Source organism: Myotis brandtii, unplaced genomic scaffold (assembly GCF_000412655.1).
Source record: "Myotis brandtii unplaced genomic scaffold, ASM41265v1 scaffold58, whole genome shotgun sequence".
NCBI lineage: Eukaryota > Metazoa > Chordata > Mammalia > Chiroptera > Vespertilionidae > Myotis > Myotis brandtii.
Genome location: NW_005370176.1, coordinates 779,712 through 802,209, shown reverse-complemented (window position 1 = coordinate 802,209; position 22,498 = coordinate 779,712). Strand labels below are relative to the sequence as shown.

General features: G+C 39.7%; 1 protein-coding gene across 1 annotated transcript in view; it reads right to left on the bottom strand.

Moving 5' to 3' along the window:
• The window catches only part of RPAP2 (RNA polymerase II associated protein 2), a 105,248-nt gene that overhangs the window by 26,485 nt on the left and 56,265 nt on the right, over positions 1 to 22,498 (bottom strand). The window lies entirely within an intron of this gene.

Sequence of the window (22,498 nt, the reverse complement as noted above, 5' to 3'; positions counted from 1 at the left end):
AGGCGTTAGGCCTGGGCAGGGGACCCCCAGCTGCCCAGGATCGCTGACTCTGCCCCTGCTCCCCGCGATGGCTGGTTCCGCCCCTGCCCAGGCCTAACGTCTTTGGCCATGGCTTTCGGCCTGGGCAAGGGATCCCTAGCTCCCCGGACTGCCCAGCTCCCATTGCTGGCTCCACCCCTGCTTCCCGCTATCACTGGCCGGGGCGGCAAAGGTGCCTGGTTCTCTGATCACAGCTGAGAACCTTTGCCCTGCCCCCGGCTCTTAGCTCCCCCCTGGGTTTCCGATCACCGTCAGTGGCAGGGGGCTTCTTCCGTCCTTTCCCTTTCGCCTCCCAGCATTGTGCCTACATATGCAAATTAGCCGCCATCTTTGTTGGCGGTTAACTGCCATCTTGGCTGGCAGTTAATTTGCATATCGCCCTGATTAGCCAATGGGAAGGGTAGCGGTCGTACGCTAATTACCATGTTTCTCTTTTATTAGATAGGAGGATAGATAACTCTGATGATGAGAGCAATTAAAACAGGAGATGAGAAATCCAAAGGAACCCTTTGGCTCTAGAATATTCAGGGTCTGCCTGTGAAAGTATGGAAGATGCTTAAAGAAACCAAAAATAATTCCTAAAACCTTCTAGCTAGAAAGAGAACTTTTCTGGTTTACTCTACTCCAGTCGAACTGACCAGCCTTGCTTCAATGATGTCAGGGTTTAGTCTGCTCCCACTTGAGGGCTAGATGTTTTCTTTCCTGGAGAGGCTCTTCCCCAGATCTCTGCATGGTGGGCTCCTTCACATGACACAGTTTTGTTTAAATGTCACCATCTGAAATTGATCCTCACTCTCACCTTCTACTTTTTTTGCTTTTTTGTCTACGTAGTCCTTACTCTTGTCTAATTTTTTATCACCAGTTTGCTTGTTTACTGTCTATCTCTGATCCAAGGTGAATCTCATGAGGGCAATGACTGGTTCACTGTATCCATAGTGCAAAGGCACACTGTAGATGATCAATATTTCCTTGTTGAATGAAAAAAAAAAAAAACAGTTTAAGAGGCCACTTTTTTATTGTGTTTACTGAAATGTTTTTTCTTCATAAAATTTTCCACCTTTCCTTTTTAGAGAAAGGAAGGGAGGAAATCTTTTCTTGACTCCTCCTCCTGATCGCACATAGTGGCACCTTCCTGCCAGAATGTTACAGAAAATCCATCAGATAGACCAAGCATTAAAGACCTACCACTTGTTCCTGCATTTCCCTCCTCACTTTCACTTGTCTTGGAACTCTGTTGTCAGGGAAGTGCTAAGATTGGCCAAGAGTGAGTAGTGCTAAGTGCCACAGAGCTGGCTCAGTTTATAGTTTTAATTCACTTCCAGTCCTGAAGAGGAAACTGTGGAGCAAGGGGTCAGCCCTGAGTGGGTGTTTGGTAGTACCTTTCTCAGGAGCAAAAGTACTGTAGTCTCATAGGTGAAGCATAAAAGGAGAGGAAATTCTTTTCACTCTAAATGAGATGGGATTTATTTGGCCAAAAGAAAGAGCAATTTAGGATATCTACAATCCAACTAATATAGGTCTTCATTTCTGTGTATTTCTGGCTATTTCTACTGTTCCTGAGTGGGGCGTTTTCTTATTCTTTTTAGTTCAATGCAAATAATAGAATGTAGCTGCAAAACAAGAACTTAGCTGCTTTTGGAATCTATACTTCCTTTCAGTCTCCTCCCATTAAGAGTTAAATGATCTAAGAAAAGAGATTCAAGATCCTTTCTTAATGTAGTGATTTGGTTCCTTTACACAGACTGCAAATCAACTATCTCTACTATCTTGAAGGAAGGGGATTCTATACCTCTGTGTGTATTATGTTGCAATGGTTAATAAACTTCTAGCCCTAACCAGTTGGCCCATGGACTGAAGGGTCCCAGGTTTGATTCCGGTCAAGAGCATATATCTTGGTTGCGGGCTCGGTCCCCAGTGAGGGGCGTGCAGGAGGCAGCTGATCGATGTTTCTCTCTCATTGATGTTTCTAACCCTCTATCCCTCTCCCTTCCTCTCTGTAAAAAAAAATCAATAAAAACATACTTTAAAAAAATGAAAAAATAAAAAAACTTCTAGATATTGTACCTCATATATAATCTAAATATCTCTTATAGAATTTTATTTTCTCCTTCATAAAAAAATTTGGGGGGGCATGGTCTTAAAAGTTATTCCTTTAGCCCTTGCTGGTTTGGCTCAGTGGATAGAGTGTCAGCCCACAGGTCCTGGGTTTGATTCTAGTTAAGGGCACATACCTCGGTTGTAGGTTCAATCTCTGGCCCTGGCCGGGGTGCGTGCAGGAGGCAACCAATTGATATGTTTCTCTCACATTGGTGTTTCTCTCTCTCTGTCTCTCGCCCTCCCTTCCACTCTAAAAATCAATGGAAAAATATCCTTGGATGAGGTTTTTAACAACAACAAAGTTATTCCTTAATATTCTTGAAAATGGTTCTAAATTAATTGTAAGTCCTTTTAATCTTTCCTCATAGATGCCATCTGACTACTCATTTAGATGGTATTCTTCCTTATAACCTCTTCTAGCTTCTCATATTCCTAAAATGTAGTGCCCCAGAATACAAATATTATCCAAATTCATTAATTCAAAACATAAAACAACATATCTTGCACCCCGCAGAAGGATATCATGAAATAAAATCTTGCTTGACTAAGTTATTTCTGAAGTACAATCTCAGAACCTTATCCAACACTCCCCTTTTTTGTGAAATTAACTCTCCAGGCTCCTTTCCCCTTGATCCTTTATCCATACACTGTTAATTATGATATGTTAATAACTTATCTGTTTAACCTTTTCATTAAAGAACTCCCACCCTATTATACATTGAAAAAGACTCTAGCATCTATTCCAGTCCCGCAACTTCTAGTAGTGTGTATCAAAGAAAGCCACAATAAACTGGGCCCAAATAACTACTTCTACTTTAAAAACAGCAATATACCACAGTTGGTATTTAACAATGTGTTTTATGTAGGAAATATCTTTAAAATAACAGAAATGTGATTGGCCATGAGTAAAAACAACAAAAAAAATTGTTATGTTTCAATTTCTTTCTTTCAAGTTCTTTTAAGTATGAATAAAAACCTCTAAAGGTGGCACCAAAAGGATGGCTTACCACAAACAATTTGTATGCTGGAGAATATAATTTGAAAAAAGAAATTACATAACTTGCAATGTATAAATCACAGACAAGAGAGGGAACTTCTCATGAAAACGCCACTGATTCAAATCTCCATTCTGAAAAGACAGGCAATCTTCTATAACTAGTTCTTTACCATATGGTAAATGGCATGACAACACAAGCAAAAAGCCAAGTATCAAACTGTATCTTAATGATAAGACCTTTATTTAGCTGACTGCTCCACATATGCTGCACATCAAAAAAGAGAACGAAAGACAGGTTAGGACATGTACTCTCCATTTGTTATTACTGAGCTATCAAACAACATCTGGTTAACAGGAATTATTATACACAGTAGTAAGAGGAGTTTCAAAGTTTGACAACTAAAACAAGAGAAAGATTTTTAATTAAAAAGTGGCATTTAAAAAAAAATAGATCCTTACATCCAAGGATTTAGAGCTGTACAAACTCTTGATTGAGCCTCAGAGTAACTTATCACTGGTTTGTATCTTACCAACAGAGAAAGCAATAGAGAGAGTTCAAGTTGTGGTTTACTGAGCAAGTGGAGCTAAACAACTTATGGAACTCTGTTGTCCATCACCCATACTGCAATAAAAATCAATGGAAAATATCTTTGGATGAGGATTTTAAGAACCACCACAACAAAAACGTTATTCCTTCATATTCTTGAAAATGGTTCTAAATTAATTGTAAGTCCTTTTAATCTTTCCTCGTAATGCCATCTGACTACTCCTCATTTAAGTCAGTAATGAACTTGGATTTTTAAATGGCCTTCCCAATAATGGTCCCTGTTGCTTTGCTCACTGCCCTCATTCCCACCGGGGAATACACAGTGCAGCTCCTGGAACACTGGAAATCACAGCACAGTCTGAATTATCCTTTTCTGAATAATCTGTGTGAAATACTGAAGATCACATCAGCCACTTGCCTGAAATGATAGAGCACAAACATCCTTTACTCTGACCCTCAAAACTAAGAGAAGCAAGCACTCTTGGAATTTTCTGAGAGTTATTAATTATTAAATTCCAAACTTGCAGAATCAAACTGCTAGGCTGTTGTAAAATGACAATGAACAACACTCCTCATACTCAATCTTAAGGGAAGAAAAAGCTGTGAGAACGTCAAGCAGAATAAATGTAACCAGAAAGCATGCTTCTCTATGGTTTGGGGTTGGAGGAAGGGACAGGAAGTGAAAAGCCACACACTTTCTGTACCTATCAGATTTGAGAAATCGCTGGGTTCACACAGAGTTCTGGTGCAGGAGGGAAACCTGTTCTGCTGATTACCGTGCATAAGGGTGATGACATGCAGAGACTACTAAAGATAATGTTGGGCTTAAAAATTTTTTTTAACACTCTCTCATCCCTCAGAAGTTAGGGCTGGGAAGGAGAAGGTAAGAGAAATATTTCTGTTAAATACTTAAAACAGAACAGATAATACAATACCAGACATTTTGGGAGCTTAGAATCAAACAAAAACAAAAGTCTTCTGGGAAAGATAGGCATCCTTATTAATAACAGCCTGGGTAAATGAAGAATCTAAAAGATGAGGTTTAACTGCATAGTCTTATTTTATGAGGCTATACCACCACCTCATTTCCTCAAGTGTGACTTAGTCTCAACCTAGCTAGTTTCCCTTTGACAGCTGAAGTAACTGAGGCTTTGGACAGAGTAAGGGATTTATCGGGGTCACAATGGTTAAGAACAGTGCTAAAAATGGACACCTTTATCACAAAGTCATCTTATTATCAAGTCTTACTATTCCTTTCTTCCTGCATGGCAATAACAATTGTCACTTCACCTATATTTTGTCTTCTTATAAAACATGAGTTGGGATTTTCCTTCTTTCTCTATATGAACAAGTGCTAAATGATAAAGGATTAAACCAGAATACCTCTGCACAAACATACACTCAAAACTGAAACAAAGAGCTGTGACCAGCAAGTAACACAATAGGTCAAAATGTCATCTATTTTCAGAAATTGAGGGCCCACACAAACCCGACATTTTGCAAAATGCCTCTCTCAGATAGTAAAAAAAAAAATTTTTTTAATTCTAGTACAAACTTTCAAAAGGAATTGTAGCTATGCATTCTTTATCATGAAAGTAATTAGGATTACATATTTAACATACTTTTTTCCATCTTGCTTTTTTCTTACTGGGGAGAAGGCAGAAGAAGATTCAACTCTGTCAGCGATTCTCTAAAAACATTTGTCTAATCGGTGGCCCCTTGGCTTCCTCCCTGAAGTACCGCAGCCACAGGGGCACAGGGAAAGAACGAAGAACCCTGTGGAAGAGCTTTTCTTTTTCCAGATAAGAACACGGACTGGGCCATGTGCAGAGGTAACTACTTTCCTACGCTGTGTTGATGTTGTTTTTAAGTAAACAGTAAACATGCCTTTATAAGTGACAAGGACACAGATGCCAAGTGGTCAGAGCTGAATTTAAAAGTCAGATACTTTAAAATGAGTGGTGGGTAGGTTTCTAAATGGAAGGAAATGCATTTGTTTCCTTTAAAGAATGCCAGTTCTTTTACCCAGTTCCCTTTGTGGCAAGATCTCAACCACTAAGTCAAACATAAGAAACATCAGTGATTTCCAAGTTTGTAAAAAGATTTTTTTTTCCTTTATGAAACTAACTTGTTGATTGTCAACCTTTATGTGAAATTGCATCAAGTGTTAACTCCAAAGTGAGGTTCAGGAGACTTTCTTAAGGTCATGTAGTCAGTAATAGATGAGCAACTAACCCCAGAAGCACTCCCCACCAGTCTACACTTCTAACCACTATACCACACAAGCTCATGTCTGATTCATTTTAAGAAGTGAGTATACCTTATGATTTCAAACGCTCACTTGTATATGTTCTTCAAATAATTTTTGAAATCTATCATTACAAAATAAAATGTGCCAATGAAAACTGACAATTCTATTGTTTCTAATTCATCCTTTCTCCTGACAGCCAAGAAGCACTTCCAACACCATGAACTAAATGAAGACTTTAGAAGAAAGCTAATTAATGCCTCTAAGCAAGCAAATCCTGGCAGACATCGCTAAATTAACTGAGTTAGCATATCTCTACCTAGTACACTAATAATTGCACTACAATTAAGGACAGTGGTTCTCAATTGTGTCTGCACAAATTGCAATCACCTGGGGAACTTAAAAAAATACTTATGTCCCGGCCCTACCCCAGACCAATGCATCAAAATATTCGAATCAAGTATTAGCATTTTTAAAAAGCTTCCTACGTGATTCTAATGTGCAACCAGAGTTGAGAACCACTGTTAAATATTTTAAGTGAATAAATTTGTCAGTTCTGATCATTTGTTATACTTGTTGGAAAAAACTGAATAGCAGAGAAATCGAGATATTTACATAAATACTTATGTAGGGAAGCAGAAGATAATATGGTCCAAAAGAAAGGTCTCCTCTATAGGAATTTATACAAGTAAGATAATACTTCTGCCTGTGGGGGGTTAAAGAAGGATTTAAGGAGGTGGTGACATTTGAGCATTTGAAGATTAAGAGAGACAGATACAAAAATGAAAGGCATTTTAAGCACAGTGCTAACAAAGATGCTTGCAGAGGGAAATAGGTAGTGGACACAATGTAAGGACACATAAGAGATATAAGTTAGATATGCAGGTTCGAGCCACTTTAGGAGTGAATTTCTTTCTTTGTTTTTAAAAATATATTTTCTATTGATTTCAGAGAAGAAGGGAGAGGGAGAGAGAATCATTGATCAGCTGCCCTTGCACACCCCATACTGGGGATTGAGCCCACAACCCCAGCATGTGCTCTGACCAAGAATTGAACCATGACCTCCTGATTCATAGGTTGCCGCTCAACCACTAAGCCATGCCAGCCGGGCTAGGAGTGAGTTTCAAGCAAAATTACGTGGTAGAAACTGGAGCATTCTGAACCAAGGCCTACCCTGCTTAGAATTAAGCTTCAGTGAGACTAGTTTTATAGCGGGAGGAAGGTTGGACTAGTTGAGGCAAGGAGACCTGTTTAAGAAGGCTATAGCCCTAGCTGGTTTGGCTCAGTGGATAGAGCGTGGGCCTATGGACTGAAGGGTCCTGGGTTCCCAGTCAAGGGCACATGCCCGAGTTTCAGGCTTGATCCCCAGTAGGGGGCGTGCAAGAGGCAGCCAATTAATGATTCTCATCATTAATGTTTCTATCTCTCTCTCTCTCCCTCTCCCTTCCTCTCTGAAATAAAAAAAATATATATATATCTATTTAAAAAAGAGAAGGTTATAACTGCAGCAGTCTAGGCAAGTAAGGAAAGCCTCATGTGGGCTTAGTAGCAGTGGAAAAATGAAAAACTGGGTAAAGAGAATTAAAAAGGCAGGTTTAGTAATTGAGTAGATATGGGAGATAAGGGCAAGAGAAGCACCAAAGACAAATCAGACTTCAATGCTGGATAATCAGGAAGATAGAAATATTACCAGAGAAAAAGTAATATTTGAAAGAGAAGATGAGTTTAGTTTCCAATATCTGAGTTTGAATTGCCTGAGGGATATCCAAATGGAGATGCCCAGAAAAAAAAAAAAAAAAAAGCCTTCAATCTTAGGAGAGATGTCAGAGCTGAATATACAACAGTTTGGGGGAAGGGACACAAGATATATTTGATTGGGAAGACCAGCTGTTTTCTCTAAGATAACTTCATTATCCTGTACTGATGTCTGTCCTGATTTCTTGAACTAATCTCTTTCACTACCACTCTCCTGAATCTCTTGCATCCTTCTCTTAGCTTTCCTATTCATCAAAACTACAACCTGAGGTCAATACTAGGACCTGCTTTCTCCACACTTGCAATAGGATAGCTGAAAACTACTGGGGGTAGGGGAGTGGAAGGAAGAAGGGAACTTAGAAGGTTGATACCACTACAAATCCATGATCTTGGGCCTCACCTGGGCACTCAGTGTCAACTTGTTAATTTTCTCTGGCCCTTGGCTAGTTTCTGACCCAGATCCTCTCAATGATGACTTTGTTACCATTTACACTCTATAGCCAATGTAATATCCTACTTCCTTGAAAAATGAAGCCAGGCATTTAAAAATCTCTTCCTTCGACTTACAAACTTACCTATAACCACATATTTTTCACTTTTTTTCTTCCTGTCTCTCCTGTTCAAGCTATTCCATCTGCCTGTGACCAGGATCCCATTTCTTTGTGCCTCCTCTAGGACTCTGTTCCACCATATATATCTACCCCTCACCCCACCTGCTTCACATTATTTTTCTTTACTGGCTCCTTCCCCATACCCTATCAACATGCTTAAGTTTCTTAAACAAAACAAACTGTTACTGTTCAATCTCTCTCCTACCCTTATCAAGTTTCTCAAAAGAGAACTCTACATTTGCTGACTCTACTTCCTCACCTTAATAGGATATAAGCGTTCATATATCCCTTCAAATTATATAAATTGTTTTCCCAAATGTTTACTTTTTTCCCCTTGAGGAAAGAATGCATATCTTTATTCCTACTTTCAGTGAATATATATATATATCTCAAAGAATATATATCTCAATGTATAACCTTAGCTACAGAGAATTTGTTAATGGCATTTGATTTTACAGTCTGGGGAATTTTGAAGCATGTGTAAGTCTTAATGTTTCAGATAAGCAGCATTTCTCTGTGCACTGAAACCATAGGAATTCTAGTTACAACCTGGTGGTTGCTCTATTATTACAAAACATTTTTGCAGTGTGGTTGACTTGTCACTCACTGAAATTAAAAACCTCCAGGTGATGCACAACATCATAAAGTGGGGCCTGAAAAACTCAACGGAAAGAAAATCAGTAAATAACGAAACTGAAACAGTGCAGGCAATTCAGTTACTGAAATGTGATTTCACCTCCACAGAAACTGCAGGTGTTCACCAAACAGTTTGTAGTAGTTTCCCAAGTACTTGTGCTCCATGGGAATACTGACATTAAGTCTTGTATATTTTCATGTCCCGTCTTTAAAAATTTTTAAAAAATATTTCTTTTTATTGATTTCAGAGAGGAAGGGAGAGGGAGAGAGAGATAGAAACATCAATGATGAGAGAATCATTGATTGGCTACCTCCTGCATGCCCTCACTGGGGATCAAGTGCAACCAGGGCATATGCCCTGACCTGGAATCAAACTGTGACCTCCTGATTCACAGGTCAATATTCAATCACTGAGCCACTCTGGCTGGGCCATAAGTCTCCCCTTTTAAGGCAGAGTATACTTGAGCTGCACTAAAATGACAAGGAGCCAACTCTGAAAATCTTTATTTAAAATGGATAGTGGGACAAATATACATTATATATATACTAGAGGCCCAGTGCACTAATTCGTTCATGGGTGGGGTCTGGCTGGCCCGCCCCAATGGGGGGGGGGCAGCGATTGGTGCGGGCTGGTCAGGAGGAGGGGCCACAGACAGTTGGCTGGCTGGCCTTGTCCCCTGGTCAAACTCCTGGTCGAACTCTTGGTCGAGGGAACAATTTGCATATTAGCCTTTTATTATATAGGATACATATACATATATCTTCTATAATAATAAAAGTGTAATATACAAATCGACTGAACGACCAAACAGCAGAATGACCATCCAGATGACCTTCCAGAAGACCAAGCTATGACACACACTGGCGCCAGGCCAGCCAAAGCGGGTGCGATGCGATTGGTCAGGGGGCCCCACCATTACCCCATGATCACCCCTGCAGAGGGAGGCCCAAGCCACCCTCTGTAGGGCAATCGATCAGGGGGGTTGAGGGGAAGGGCTCCGTGATCGATCACTCCAAAGAGGGAGGCCCAGGCTACCTGGCCAGCGGCACTGCGACAGGTGGGTGGGGCTTACCTCTGTGCAGTGACCAATCGTGGAGCCCCAGCCGGGTGGTGGGGCCTCCCTCTGTTGGGCGATTGATTGTGGAGTCCCGGACTGTGAGAGGGCACAAGCTGGGCTGAGGGACCACCCACCCCCCCCCAATGCACAAATTTTGTGCACCAGGCCTCTAGTGTACACACACACACACACACACACACACACTGTGTGTGTGAAGTACACATATACATTCCTAACTCTGGTTTGTGGGTCATGAAAAATAAAAAGGCAGGGAAGGTAAAAAGCAGCAATAGAGAGAACTACACAATACCAAGCCTCATTTTATCCTCCAGGCTTTATCATTTGCTCGAAACTTCTGCAAAAATATTTAAACATTGAGTACAATGGAAGCACTTAAATTTTGCCTACAAGAACCATAGGACTTTATTGTTAACTAGGACTATCAGAATGAGAAGGGTCAGAGGCAAAAAGAATATTAAAAAGGTGTTAAGTCTCAATAATACACAATTTAAGTGGAAATGTTTAAAGACAACAGAGGAAAGACATACTAGCCAACTAGGAGCTTGAATTTAATAAGTACTCAATACACCCTAGAATAATCGCTTTTTTTCTCTTTATGACTTTCAAGTTTGCAAGACTAGTTAATACAATACAGTCAGTAAAACTAGTTAAAGGAAGAGTTTGCCTCTAGAGTGAAATTTTCCATTAGGATCCATTAATATTTGATAAGTGCTTCCACTTCAATGAACAAGTAAAACATTTAAAGGATTCTCCAGAATTGTGTCTGTGATGCATCAGATAAAGGAAAGATTTAGTGCCATATGTACATACTTGGTAATTAACTGCCTTTTAACTGAGTTTTTTATTTTATCATCAGCCCACAGAAGATAAGAGAGCAAGTTCATGGTAGACAAGAGAAAAGTAGTATTTGGAATAAAGTTTTTAAATCAAAGAAACATTTAAAAAAATTAAAATGTTCACTAATTTTATAATTATGAGTTAAAAGATAATCTTACAGTTACATCTAGCTTTGATTATATTAATTTTATTAAAGATTTTACAAAAATATATTTGCAAAAAAAAGCAATGTTAGATTTGGTTAAAAGTAGCAATTATTTTTTTTATTTGATTTTGAGAGAGAAAGAGATCGATTTGTTGTTCCATTAATTTATATATTCATTGGTTGCTTCTTGAATGTGCCCTGACCTAGGATTGAATCTACAACCTTGGCGTATCAGGACAACGCTCTAACCAAATGAACTGCCTGGCCAGGGCAAAAGTGGTAATTCTTTTTAGCCTAAATAGTCACATTCCTTAGACTATATCCACCCTGGAAAATATGAAACATTACAGAGACACAGGATCACTGTTCTCCCTTTCATTCATAATAGTAAGCAATTATTTTTGTTTTTCCCTGTGTAATAAAACTTTACGTTTACCAATTCTGTGTTTAAGTCCGTAACATTAACAATAAGTTATCCAAGTCTGTCCTATTCATTCATTCATTTGATTTATTCTACAAATATTAACTGAGAGCTTATGAAGTGCCAGATTGAGTGCTTGGCATCAGGGAGATAAAAGTAATCTAGGCAATGTCCTTGGCTGCATGGAGGCTATCCCATGTAATAAAAGCCTAATAAGCTAAGTGTCCAGTCATCCGTTTAACCAATCAAAGCATTGAATGGATGACTGGACACTTAGCTTATTAGGCTTTTATTATGCTAAGGCTGCTCAACCACTTGCTATGACATGCACTGACCACCAGGGGACAGAAGTTCCAACCGGCAGGTTAGCTTGCTGCTGGGGTCCGGCTGATCAGGACTGAGCGAGACGGGCCAGGCACGTCCTGGAGCCCTTCTGGGATCCCTCCTCGGCTGGCCAACCTCCCACGTCCCTCCCCACCCCCAAAAGTGCATCGGTGGGGTCCCTTGGACTGGCCTGCACCCTCTCGCAATCCAGGACCCCTCAGGGCATGTCAGAGAGCTGGTTTCGGCCCCATCCCACAGACCAGGCTGAGGGACCTCCACTGGTGTGCCAATTCATGCACCGGGCCTCTAGTGTTTTAATAAGAAAATAGTTTCAAATTCATCTCACTGTAGATATCTTTCCTGACTTAGTACTGTTCACACATTATCCAAACACAATTCTTTGATGAATTGGAAAGTCTCTTATTCTCATGTAGAAATCTGTGTGTGTGTGTGTATGTATATTTGTGGGTCATGAAAGATGAGAAGGCAGAGAAGATAGAAATCATACATATGAAAAAAAAAGTCACCAGAATTAGACATTTAGGTCAAATGCTGCCTTAAATTAATTCTCCTAGGGCACATTACTGACCTGTGGTGGAGGGGGTAAGAATCAATTACAGAAAGTAATGGAATAATAATACTAATATGGGTTTTCAGAAGGAGAAATCATACATCTGCCATGTCAGATCAAGTTATAATCCCTCTCTCCTTTCCTTTTCTGCCCACCACATGAAAAGAGTGGTCAACATTTGTTACATGTACTATTTTTACAACTGTTTATTATAGCAGCCCTTGCAATTTACTCCTATCATTCTATAGAAACTGCTTTCTTCAAGGTCATCTACAACCACCTAATTGCCAAACTACAGCCTGTTTTCAGTCCTTCTTCATGTTTGGCAGAGAATAAGCACTGCTTCTCAGAAAGGTAGTTACCACCTCTTTTGAATCTCAAACCCACTTTGGATTCCTCGATAGTGTTCTGGTTGTACACATACCTTCCTGAGGTACACTGTGCAGTGGAAACTGCACACATTTTGACCTCTGAAATGTGCTTATCTTCCCAGAGTCTGTTTCCTTCCTCTGGGAGTCAAACATGACCACAGACCTCACTGTTATGGGGATCAAATGAAATAGCACATATAGAGAGTCTAGCAAAGTATTTGCACATAGTTGATGTTCAGAAAATGTCCGTCTCTTCTTTCTGCTTTCTCTGTATCCTCAGGCATCCTTGGCATGGATGTGGATGTCCCACAGATTCTATCTCATTTGACTCTGCATTTAATACCCTCTACCCCTGCCATCTCACCCACCGCAATGCTGACTCCAAAATCTAGGTCTTTTATTTTTCTTACCATTCTTTAGCTCCAATTCCACATTTTTAACTTCCTATGAGGGAATCATCCAAGTGGATAATCTGCCTGAACCTTAAACTGAACACGAACAGTCCCAATGCTTGTAGAACAGGTATTAAACTATCTCTTTCAATTAGTTCTTCCTACTCACTGCCCTTCAGGCAACAGTATTTTCCCATGTTGTGAAATCATGGTTGACCTCCCCACATCCCACTGCTAAAATGTATAGATCTGGAGCTATAATGTCTCTCAACATTTAACATTTCACTGCAATCATTTTAGTTCACTGTCTCAGTGCTCTTTGGTTAACTAGGCTATTATAGCAGAAGCTTTAAGAAAATCCATTTTATAAATGGTATGGACAAGAGCCAGAATATAAGGGATTAATGAAAAGCACAATAATCACTGACAACAGACTAGCTCTTCAAGAAGTTTGGTTAATTGAATAGTCTGAGGGGCTAATGAAATTAAGAATAAAGGACAGGTGTGTGCCTGTGTGTGTGTGTGTGTGTGTGTGTGTGTGTTTAACTTTAAAGCACTTGCAGGAAGTAGGGAAGGAGTCAACAAAGAGCAAGAAATGACTGTTTCCTAATTAATCACATTCACTCATTTTCTGCCAGATATTGTAAATCTATAATATTCTAGGCACAATGCTAAGTGTTGGGTATATAATGGTGAGTAAAATCAGATATGGAACCAGTCCCTAAAATCTTCAAGTTGAGGGAGGGAGACAGACATCAATAAAGTAATCATACAATTAAATGTGAAACTGAAAATAGGACAAGTGCTAGAAAAGATAAGTGCCTGGTGTTATGAAGGCCTATTTATAAAGACATTTAATCTAGTCGAGCAAATCAGGAAAAGTTTCTTAAGGAAGAAACACTTCCTCAAGTTCTGAAAGATGAAGAGAAATTAACCAAGGGAAATGGGGAAGGAAAAACATTCTGGATAGAGGGAACAACCTGTGTGTTATGGTGAGAAAGAGTATGATGAGAAGGACTGAAAGAAGGTAAGAGTAGCAGGAATGGGGAAAGCATGATAGGGTGATGTGAGAAAAGCTAAAGAAGGGGCTGGACCACACAGGGCCACCTCGGCCACAATGGCAGCCTTTGAAGGAATCAGTACAAGGTGGAGGACAGGAGTATATCTGCCTCCAGATATCTGCAAGACTGATCTTCCTAAAGATCGTAGGCACAAACTTAAAGTCCCCAAAGCACAGGCTGCATGATGATACCCTCGCTCAAAACTTAAGTGACTCACTGTCCACTGAAATAAGTTTAAAATATCTATCTCTACAACAGACCCAACTTCCCAAACACTCTTTACAGTTACCTTGTACTTTTACTACAGCTCTTCTTTTTTCATGCTATAGGTACCCCCTAGAACAGCGGTCACCAACCTTTAGGACCTCACGGACCACCAGTGGTCCGCTGCCCTACAATGTCCCTGTCTTTTCATTTCTGTTTTTTAAAACCCATTCTATCTTTGGGGCCCATCACAAATGCTACTTCTGTGCAACCTCCTTTTGATGTTCCTAGTCAAGATCTTTGCTTCTTTGAACCCCCACAACAGTTTGTGCTTCTTTTTGCCACTTAATACATTCAACTTCTTATTGTAGTTACCTGTCCACAAATTGATTTTTCCTTTTCTCAATCTCCAGCAGGCTATAAAGTGTTTAAGGGCAAGGGCTTTGTTCAACCTTTGTATCACCAACAGGGCCCAAGACACAGTCTTACCCACAGCAGCTGTTCAAAAAACATTTGCTGGCTATTTTTTGAGTGAGATTTCTCTGTATTTGAGAACATTGCCATTATCATGTAGACGACAGCTTCTACACTGATTTATAGTTATGATGCTATAGCAAAGTGTGAGCCTTATTTCCTTTTCTGGTATACATGGGCACTTCTTATGATGGTTTTCATGACATGATATTAAAGAAAAAAAAAATTCAAACACACTCTTTAGAAGAAAAACCAGGGCTGCAAGTAAGGTACTTATTAATCTGTTAGTTAACAATCAGATGATACTATCTCAGAGGAGAAACACAAGTTACTGTACCATACCTAGTTCAAAGATGTATTAAGGAATTTTTGGGATCTTTTCATCAATAAGAAAAAAAGTAGGAAGCCAAAAAGGAAAACGTTATTCTAGAATTATTTTAAAATGCTCCTTAAATGTGATCTGAACACAGAATCAAAAACTCTCACATAAAGTAATAGCTTTTGAGACATTCCTATTCATTGATAAGATTTATTTCTAGAATAAAATATAAAAATAATGTGGAATGGAGAAAAAAGGTTCACGATTGTGGTGAGAATTCTGTAAGCAAAATATTTCAAAGTATATTTTTACATTAAAAAAATCAACTTATACAATTCATTTTGCTCTTCACCAATTTAGTATAACGCTGAGGTACTAAACCACCCAGTTTCCTTCTGCATCCAGGGAAGGTTCCCCATCTTTGATGTAGAGAGCAATGTACTGTCAGCTAAGTCTGTAGAAAGAGAGTAAAGGAATCTTGGGGGTGTTCTTCCCATTTACCTAATGAGTAATCTGTAATCCTTCCTCAGAAAGAGTGACTAACCATATCATTCCATGCATATCTTTGTCAAGCTTAAAAACTAAGATACCTAACAAAGCAGTAATACTTAGGCAGTGTCACCATGGCTCTCTATCAGCAAAATCCAATTGTTTCCTGTGCTAACTATGTTCCTCTTCCTTGTCTCTTTCAGTAGCCTTGGACATACTGCATTACTGAAAGCTCCTTACTTATAACATCTCAAAGTTGAATTCATACTGCCAGGTTGATTTAACATGGGTTTAGTTCAACCCCTCATTTTGCCAACAAGAAAAATAATGCACAGTGAGGTTAAGAAATTTGTGCAAGACTACACTGCTAGTGCAAGGGGGAAAATAGGATATCATACAGAATGAGACTGAATTTAGGGTTTTAAGAGACCCTTGCATAGCTAAAGGTGGTTGCTGGGGTTAGGGAATTACATATAATAAAATATATGTAATATATGTAATAAAAATAATAAAAATATAATGCTTGATAAAAATTATTTGAATAAATTTAAATTGCACTTAATTTTATCGTAGGCACAAACCTAAAGTCCCCAAATTTGAAAACCAAGAGGCATGTGAGGCTATTACTATTAAAAACTTCTAAGAAAAATAAAGTAGACAAGAACATACCACAAAGAAATATGCCATTATGGGCTTTCTATTTTAGAACTATTATGTAGAATATTGAGATAAAAACTTTGATTATAAAAGACTATGGATAGCCAAATAAAATAAAATGTTTTTCTTATAACAGATGGTTTATATCCTGATAATGTTTGCATTTAATGCTTTAGGATTACCTATTAATAAGGAAGCAGGGATGCTTTCCATTGATATTTCTAATTCAAAAGAAACAAGTTCTTTGTAACTCACTTTGTAGTGATATATTACACACAGGTTTGTTTAAAGGGCTGGGCTGTAGTGACTTTAAAACTTTATATCTAAATCCTGTTTGTGACAGATCTATAGAGGAGCTTTGTAGATCAGTGTTGGAAAGCTTTTTTGTCATAACTGTTGCTATGTAACAATTTTCTCAGAATAGTGGCTCCAACTTTTTCCCCAACGCTCTAAGATTGAAAGCATGCTCACACTCTTATAGGGCAGAGCCCTCATGCTTCTTGGCCACCCTGCCCTGTCCTGTCCTCTCAGTGAGCTCAGTCAGGTTGTGAAGATGTCATGGCAGACATGGTGACTGACTCCGTAGGTCAAGGCTGTGACTTGCAAGGGCAAGTGCTACTTGCTACTTACTGTCACAGTGCTGCTGCCACTGCTGCTGGGATGGGGCAGTTGGAGAGCACATGTTTTTGCTGAGAATCCTTGGGAACTTTAATATGTATTGTGGCCAGAAGTTAAAAAAAACAAAACACCTAACATTATAAAATTGCCAAAAATATGGGGAATTCTGAGGGGAAAAAGTAAACAGTTATTATTTTTTCTTTAGAAAATATTTGGATTCTCACATAGCCCTGGTGGCTGAGAGTAAATTCTCAGCAATGAATAGAGGGAGGTTGAAAATCTAAGTATTGTTTAAACTTTACAATGAAAAAAGTACGTGATAGTATACACCATAAGATAAATCCAAGATTAACACAAGCAAGAAAAACAAAAAACAAAAAAGAATGTTATGGATATGGAGGAATCCAAAATAAATACCGCTAGTTACGGTTCAGACATTTAACTTATATGGTCTCACATTCAACACGATTATCTGTTTCGGTATGTGTGGAGGTGCTCACACGTACTCATTTTGCATGTGTAGTAGAAATTCCTAGAACCTAAGAATTTGATATTATAAGTCCATGAAAGTCTACAATCAAATAGAATAGGCATATTTAAATTAGAAAAAAATTGCAAATATAAGCCTCTATGACTACTGAGTATGAGAGGCAAGAAGAGATGACCTTTAAAGTTCAATCATGGAGCCATATACATTGCCAGTGGAAATTAAAAACAGTGCAGCCACTGTGGAAAACAGTATAACACTTCCTCAAAAGGTTAAACACAGAGTTACCATATGACCTAATATTTCCACTCCTATATAGTATACCCAGAGAACTGAAAACATATGTTCATACAAAAACCTGTACCAAAGTATTCATAACACTCAAAAGGTAGAAACAACCCAAATGACCATCAACTGATAAATCAATCAATCAAATGTTGTATTACCCATAAAATGGACTATTAGTCAGCCATAAAAAGAAATGAAGTACTGTTGTATGCTACTATATAAATGAACCTTGAAAACATGATGTCAAGGGAAAGAAGTCAAAAACAAAACACCACAAATTGTATGATTCCATCTACATGAACTGTTCAAATAGGTAAATCTATACACAGTACATTAGTGGTTTCCAGGGGATGCAGGAAGGGGAAATTGGGACTAAGCTTATACATCTGAGGTTTCTTTTTGGGGTGATAGAAATGTTCTGGTTTTAGAGTATGGTCATAGTTGCATATATAATGTAGTGAATATACTAAAAACCAGTGAATTGTACACTTTATTTTATGTTATATGAATTACATCTCAATAAATAAAAAATTCACTTAAATATAAAAAATTCATAATTATAAGGCAACATAAAAAATTTTTTCCAATGATCTTCTATTATGGTTTCAAATACTCAGAACTAAATAGGGAATGTTAAGAGAAAGGCTTTGGAATACTTCTGAGAACCAATAAATTTCTAAGGAACCATCTCTTCATTTTTCATTGTGTGTTCACACATTTTTCCAAGGATATTAGTGATGGGGGAGGAAGGGCTATATAAAACAATATGCTGAGGCAAAAAGCCTTAGTTACATCTTTCCATTCATGCCAGGTACCCTAGGGAAGCAACTCTCCCAAGTGTCTATCTGGATGATGGTTACCTAAAGTGGCTGCCCATGTCCAGTGAAGGCTTTTGTTTAGTGATCATGGTTAAGTTGAGCTTGTTTAAATACCATTTCCCAGGACTAACATGCTACTCCCTCAATGACTGGAATACTCAAAGCTTTTAGAGGGAATAAACTATTGCATGGTTTCTGCCTAGGAAGTGGGCCACAGTTCATTGGAAACAGACAGTTCACATAAATAAAATGAAAGCAGACATTTCTGATGATGATCTTGAAAGCTTTCCATTAGAGAACATCAAGGTCATAAAACTAGGAATAGCATGTATCTACGTGAGACCATCAAAAGTCACTGTCTACCCTCTATTCTTTCTAAAACAAAGTATTAATCTCCTTCATTAGATAAGCAAATCATTTCCATAGAACATAACACATACCTCTTTCCCTGGCTACCCATTAAGAGACATTAAAAAAAAATCTTTATTGTTGAAAGTATTACAGATGTCCCTTTCCCCCCCTTGACTCCCTCCACCTTACTCCCACCCCCTCCCTAGGCCTTCCCCTACTGTTTGTGCATGGGCTATGCATATATGCAAATAAATTCTTTGGTTAATCTCTTCCAGCACCCCTCGCTCCTTCCCTCTGAAACTGTCAGTCTGTTGCATATTTCAATGGCTCTGGATCTGTTTTGTTCCTCAGTTTATTTTGTTGATTAGATTCCACATACAGGTGAGATCATGTGATACTTGTCTTTCTCTTATTTTGCTTAGCATAATACTCTCCAGGTCCCTCCATGCTGTCTCAAAAGGTAAGAGATCCTTCTGTTTTACAGTTGCATAGAAGAGACATTTGAGTCCTATCTACAATTAACCATAGATCGTCAAAATACAAAGTAGTGGTCTATTTACATAGGTTCCACATTCAACTTGGGTGGAAAAGTTACATTTTTAAATACAAGAAGTCAGGGGCTGGGAGGAGGGGAGAGAAATGGAGATATCTGTAATACTATCAATAATAGAAAACATTAAAAAAATATAAGAAGTCTTTGAGGAAACTGATTCCCATTTCTGGTATGTGGACTGCACATAAACAAAGTCAGGCTTGGTCTACTTGCTTCTCCATATGCTTCTCTATTGGCTTCTCGTGGGCTGTCAGCCTCGGCCTGAACCTTTCTCTAGATTTCTCAGCTTTAGGTCAACGTCTGCATAGTCCCCTCTTGTGTTATTGACTCAAGTATAATGACAAAGATCAAATAAGATTGGGAAGACTAAAAGTAAAGGGAATATATGTGTATATGTGTGTGTGTGTGTGTGTGTGTGTATAAATACATAAAGACATTAACTAGCTTTACACAGCAGAGTACAGATACTGAAATATTTATAGCAGACTATATATATTTATACAAATTTTTATGAAAAATCATGCATCAAGACTAAGAAAAGAGCCTAATAATATGTGGAAAAACTAGATTCAGCTTTGTATTATTTCAATATATAGTATGTCAGAATCATGACATACTATGATCAAGTTCAATTAAGATATAAAATTACTATAATCAAGTGCTTCTGCAGTAATACCAAGTTAGTTTATTGCACTTGTAATCAATTATTTAAAAAAAAAACAAATAAAAAAACTGGGTCAATTATATCTATCTATCTATCTATCTATCTATCTATCTATCAAACCCTAGTATGCAAATAGACCAAACGGCAGAACAACCAAACAACCGGTCGCTATCACATGCGCTGACCACCAGGGGGCGTGTGCAGAACATGGCGGGTGTCGGCTGTGGTGGGGTGGTGGAGGTGAGCGAGGGCGCCAGACCAAGGCAGTGCGGGGCGCCAGTTGCTGTCATTGGGGCAAGCCTCTGGTGGTTACTCAAAATTCTTTGTTCCCGCGCAGTGCCGCAGTTCCGCCTAGAGCTCGCACCTGCTGCCAGCGCTGGTCCCACTTGCACGCGCTGCTGACACTGGAGCCGCCGCTTGCACCTGCTGCCAGCGCCTGGCGCTGGCCCCGATCACTTGGCTCCAACAGTGGGTACGAGCAGCGGCTGCTAGCCCCGATCGCTCCTCAGGGCTTCTCTACCTTCCCCTGCTCCTAAGGGGTGATCAGGGCCAGCAGCCGCCTCTCACACCCACTGCCAGTGCTGGCCCCAATTGCTCCACACCATCAGCGGGTGCGAGCGGGGCTGGCGCCGTTAGCGCACGGGAGTGGCGGCGGCAGGAGCAGGGCTGCCGGCACACAGGGGACCAGGGGCCATGGCAGGAGGGGCCAGGCAGGGGCGTGGAGGATGGGCCGAGACCCGCCCCTGTGCCCACCACAGCCTCACGACCCACAGATCTTTACAAGGTGCATGAATTCATGCACTAGGCCCCAGCTATAGGTATTCTATGTGTAAGGAGTTCTTAAGAACCTTTGTTAACTATAACATTAAATAAAAAATTAAGAGAATTTAAGGGACATTTATTCCTTTAGTGTTAAATAAATGTACACTGCTTCCCTATGTTCTTAGAACTATTTAGGGTTTGAATACATAGTATAAATATCAAAAAATGTTGCAGTTCCACTGGCCATTCAAATCCCATGAAAGTAAATGAAGTGGGAATGGATCATAATGTCTTTTTATAGATGCATTTCATTGAGTGTGCAAAGATCAAGTATACCAATTTGATCAATTTCTTTCTTAGGTTTTATGGATATAACATTCTCATTAGTATATACCAGTGGTTGGCAAACTGTGGCTCGAAAGCCACAGGTGGCTTTTTGGCCCCGTGAGTGTGGCTCTTCCACAAAATACCGACTTCTGCGCATGGGCCACGAAGTTTCAATCACACTGTACGTGCGTGCCTGCACGTGGTATTTTGTGGAAGAGCCACACTCAAGGGGCCAAAGAGCCGCATGTGGCTCGTGAGCCGCAGTTTGCCAACCACTGGCATACACTGATAAATTACACATAGTAAATTTTTAAAAAATGTTCATACATCTGTTAAAATACAAGGGAAGTAACCAGGAAAATATGATTAGCTACAGAAACACGTATTACTTTTTTTTGTTTTGTTAATCCTCATCTGAGGATACTTTCTTATTGATTTTTAGAGAGAGTGGAAAGGAGGGGGAGAGACAGAGAGAGAAAAGCATCAATGTGAGAGAGACACATCAATTGGTCTGCAACCAAGGTACTGCCCTTGACCGGAACTGAACCCGCCACCCTTCAGTCCACAAACCGACGCTCTATCCAGAGTCAAACAGACCAGGGCCTTATTTACTTTCAAGAATGCAAATGTGAAAATTCAAGACCCAGCTTTCTTTCTTTCTTCTGGACTATTATGTTTTGCTAAAAATGTTGATTCCATCTTCCCCCCGCTGCCCAACAAGAGTTAGACTTGAGCCAGTATAGCTACATATTAATAAAATTATATAAGTGTATCCAAGGTAGGGTAAAGGTAGGCTTACAGTTGTTCCTATGGAACATAATACTATCCTATATAATAAAAGGCAAATATGCAAATTGACCAAATGGCGAAACAACCAGTTGCTATGATGCACACTGACCACTAGAGGGCAGACACTCAATGCAGGAGCTGCCCCCTGGTGGTTAGTTCACTCCCACAGGGGGATTGCCACTCAGCCAGAAGCTAGGCTCATGGCTGGCAAGCGCAGTGTCGGTGGCGGGAGCCTCTCCTGCCTCCGTGGCAGTGCTAAGGATGTCCAAGTGATGGCTTAGGCCCGCTCCTCCCGGGGAGCAGGCCTAAGCCGTCACTCGGACATCCCCCAAGGGCTCCCAGACTGTGAGAGGGCACAGGCTGGGCTGAGGGACCCCCTGAGTGCATGAATTTTGTGCCCCGGGCCTCTAGTAATCTATATATATAAAAGCCTAAGTGACTGTTGTGACCGAACAACTGGAATAACCGGTTGACCAGTCACTATGATGCACATTGACCACCAGGGGACAGACGCTCAATGCAGGAGCTGTCCCCTGGTGGTCAGTGCACTTCCACAGCCAACCTCCT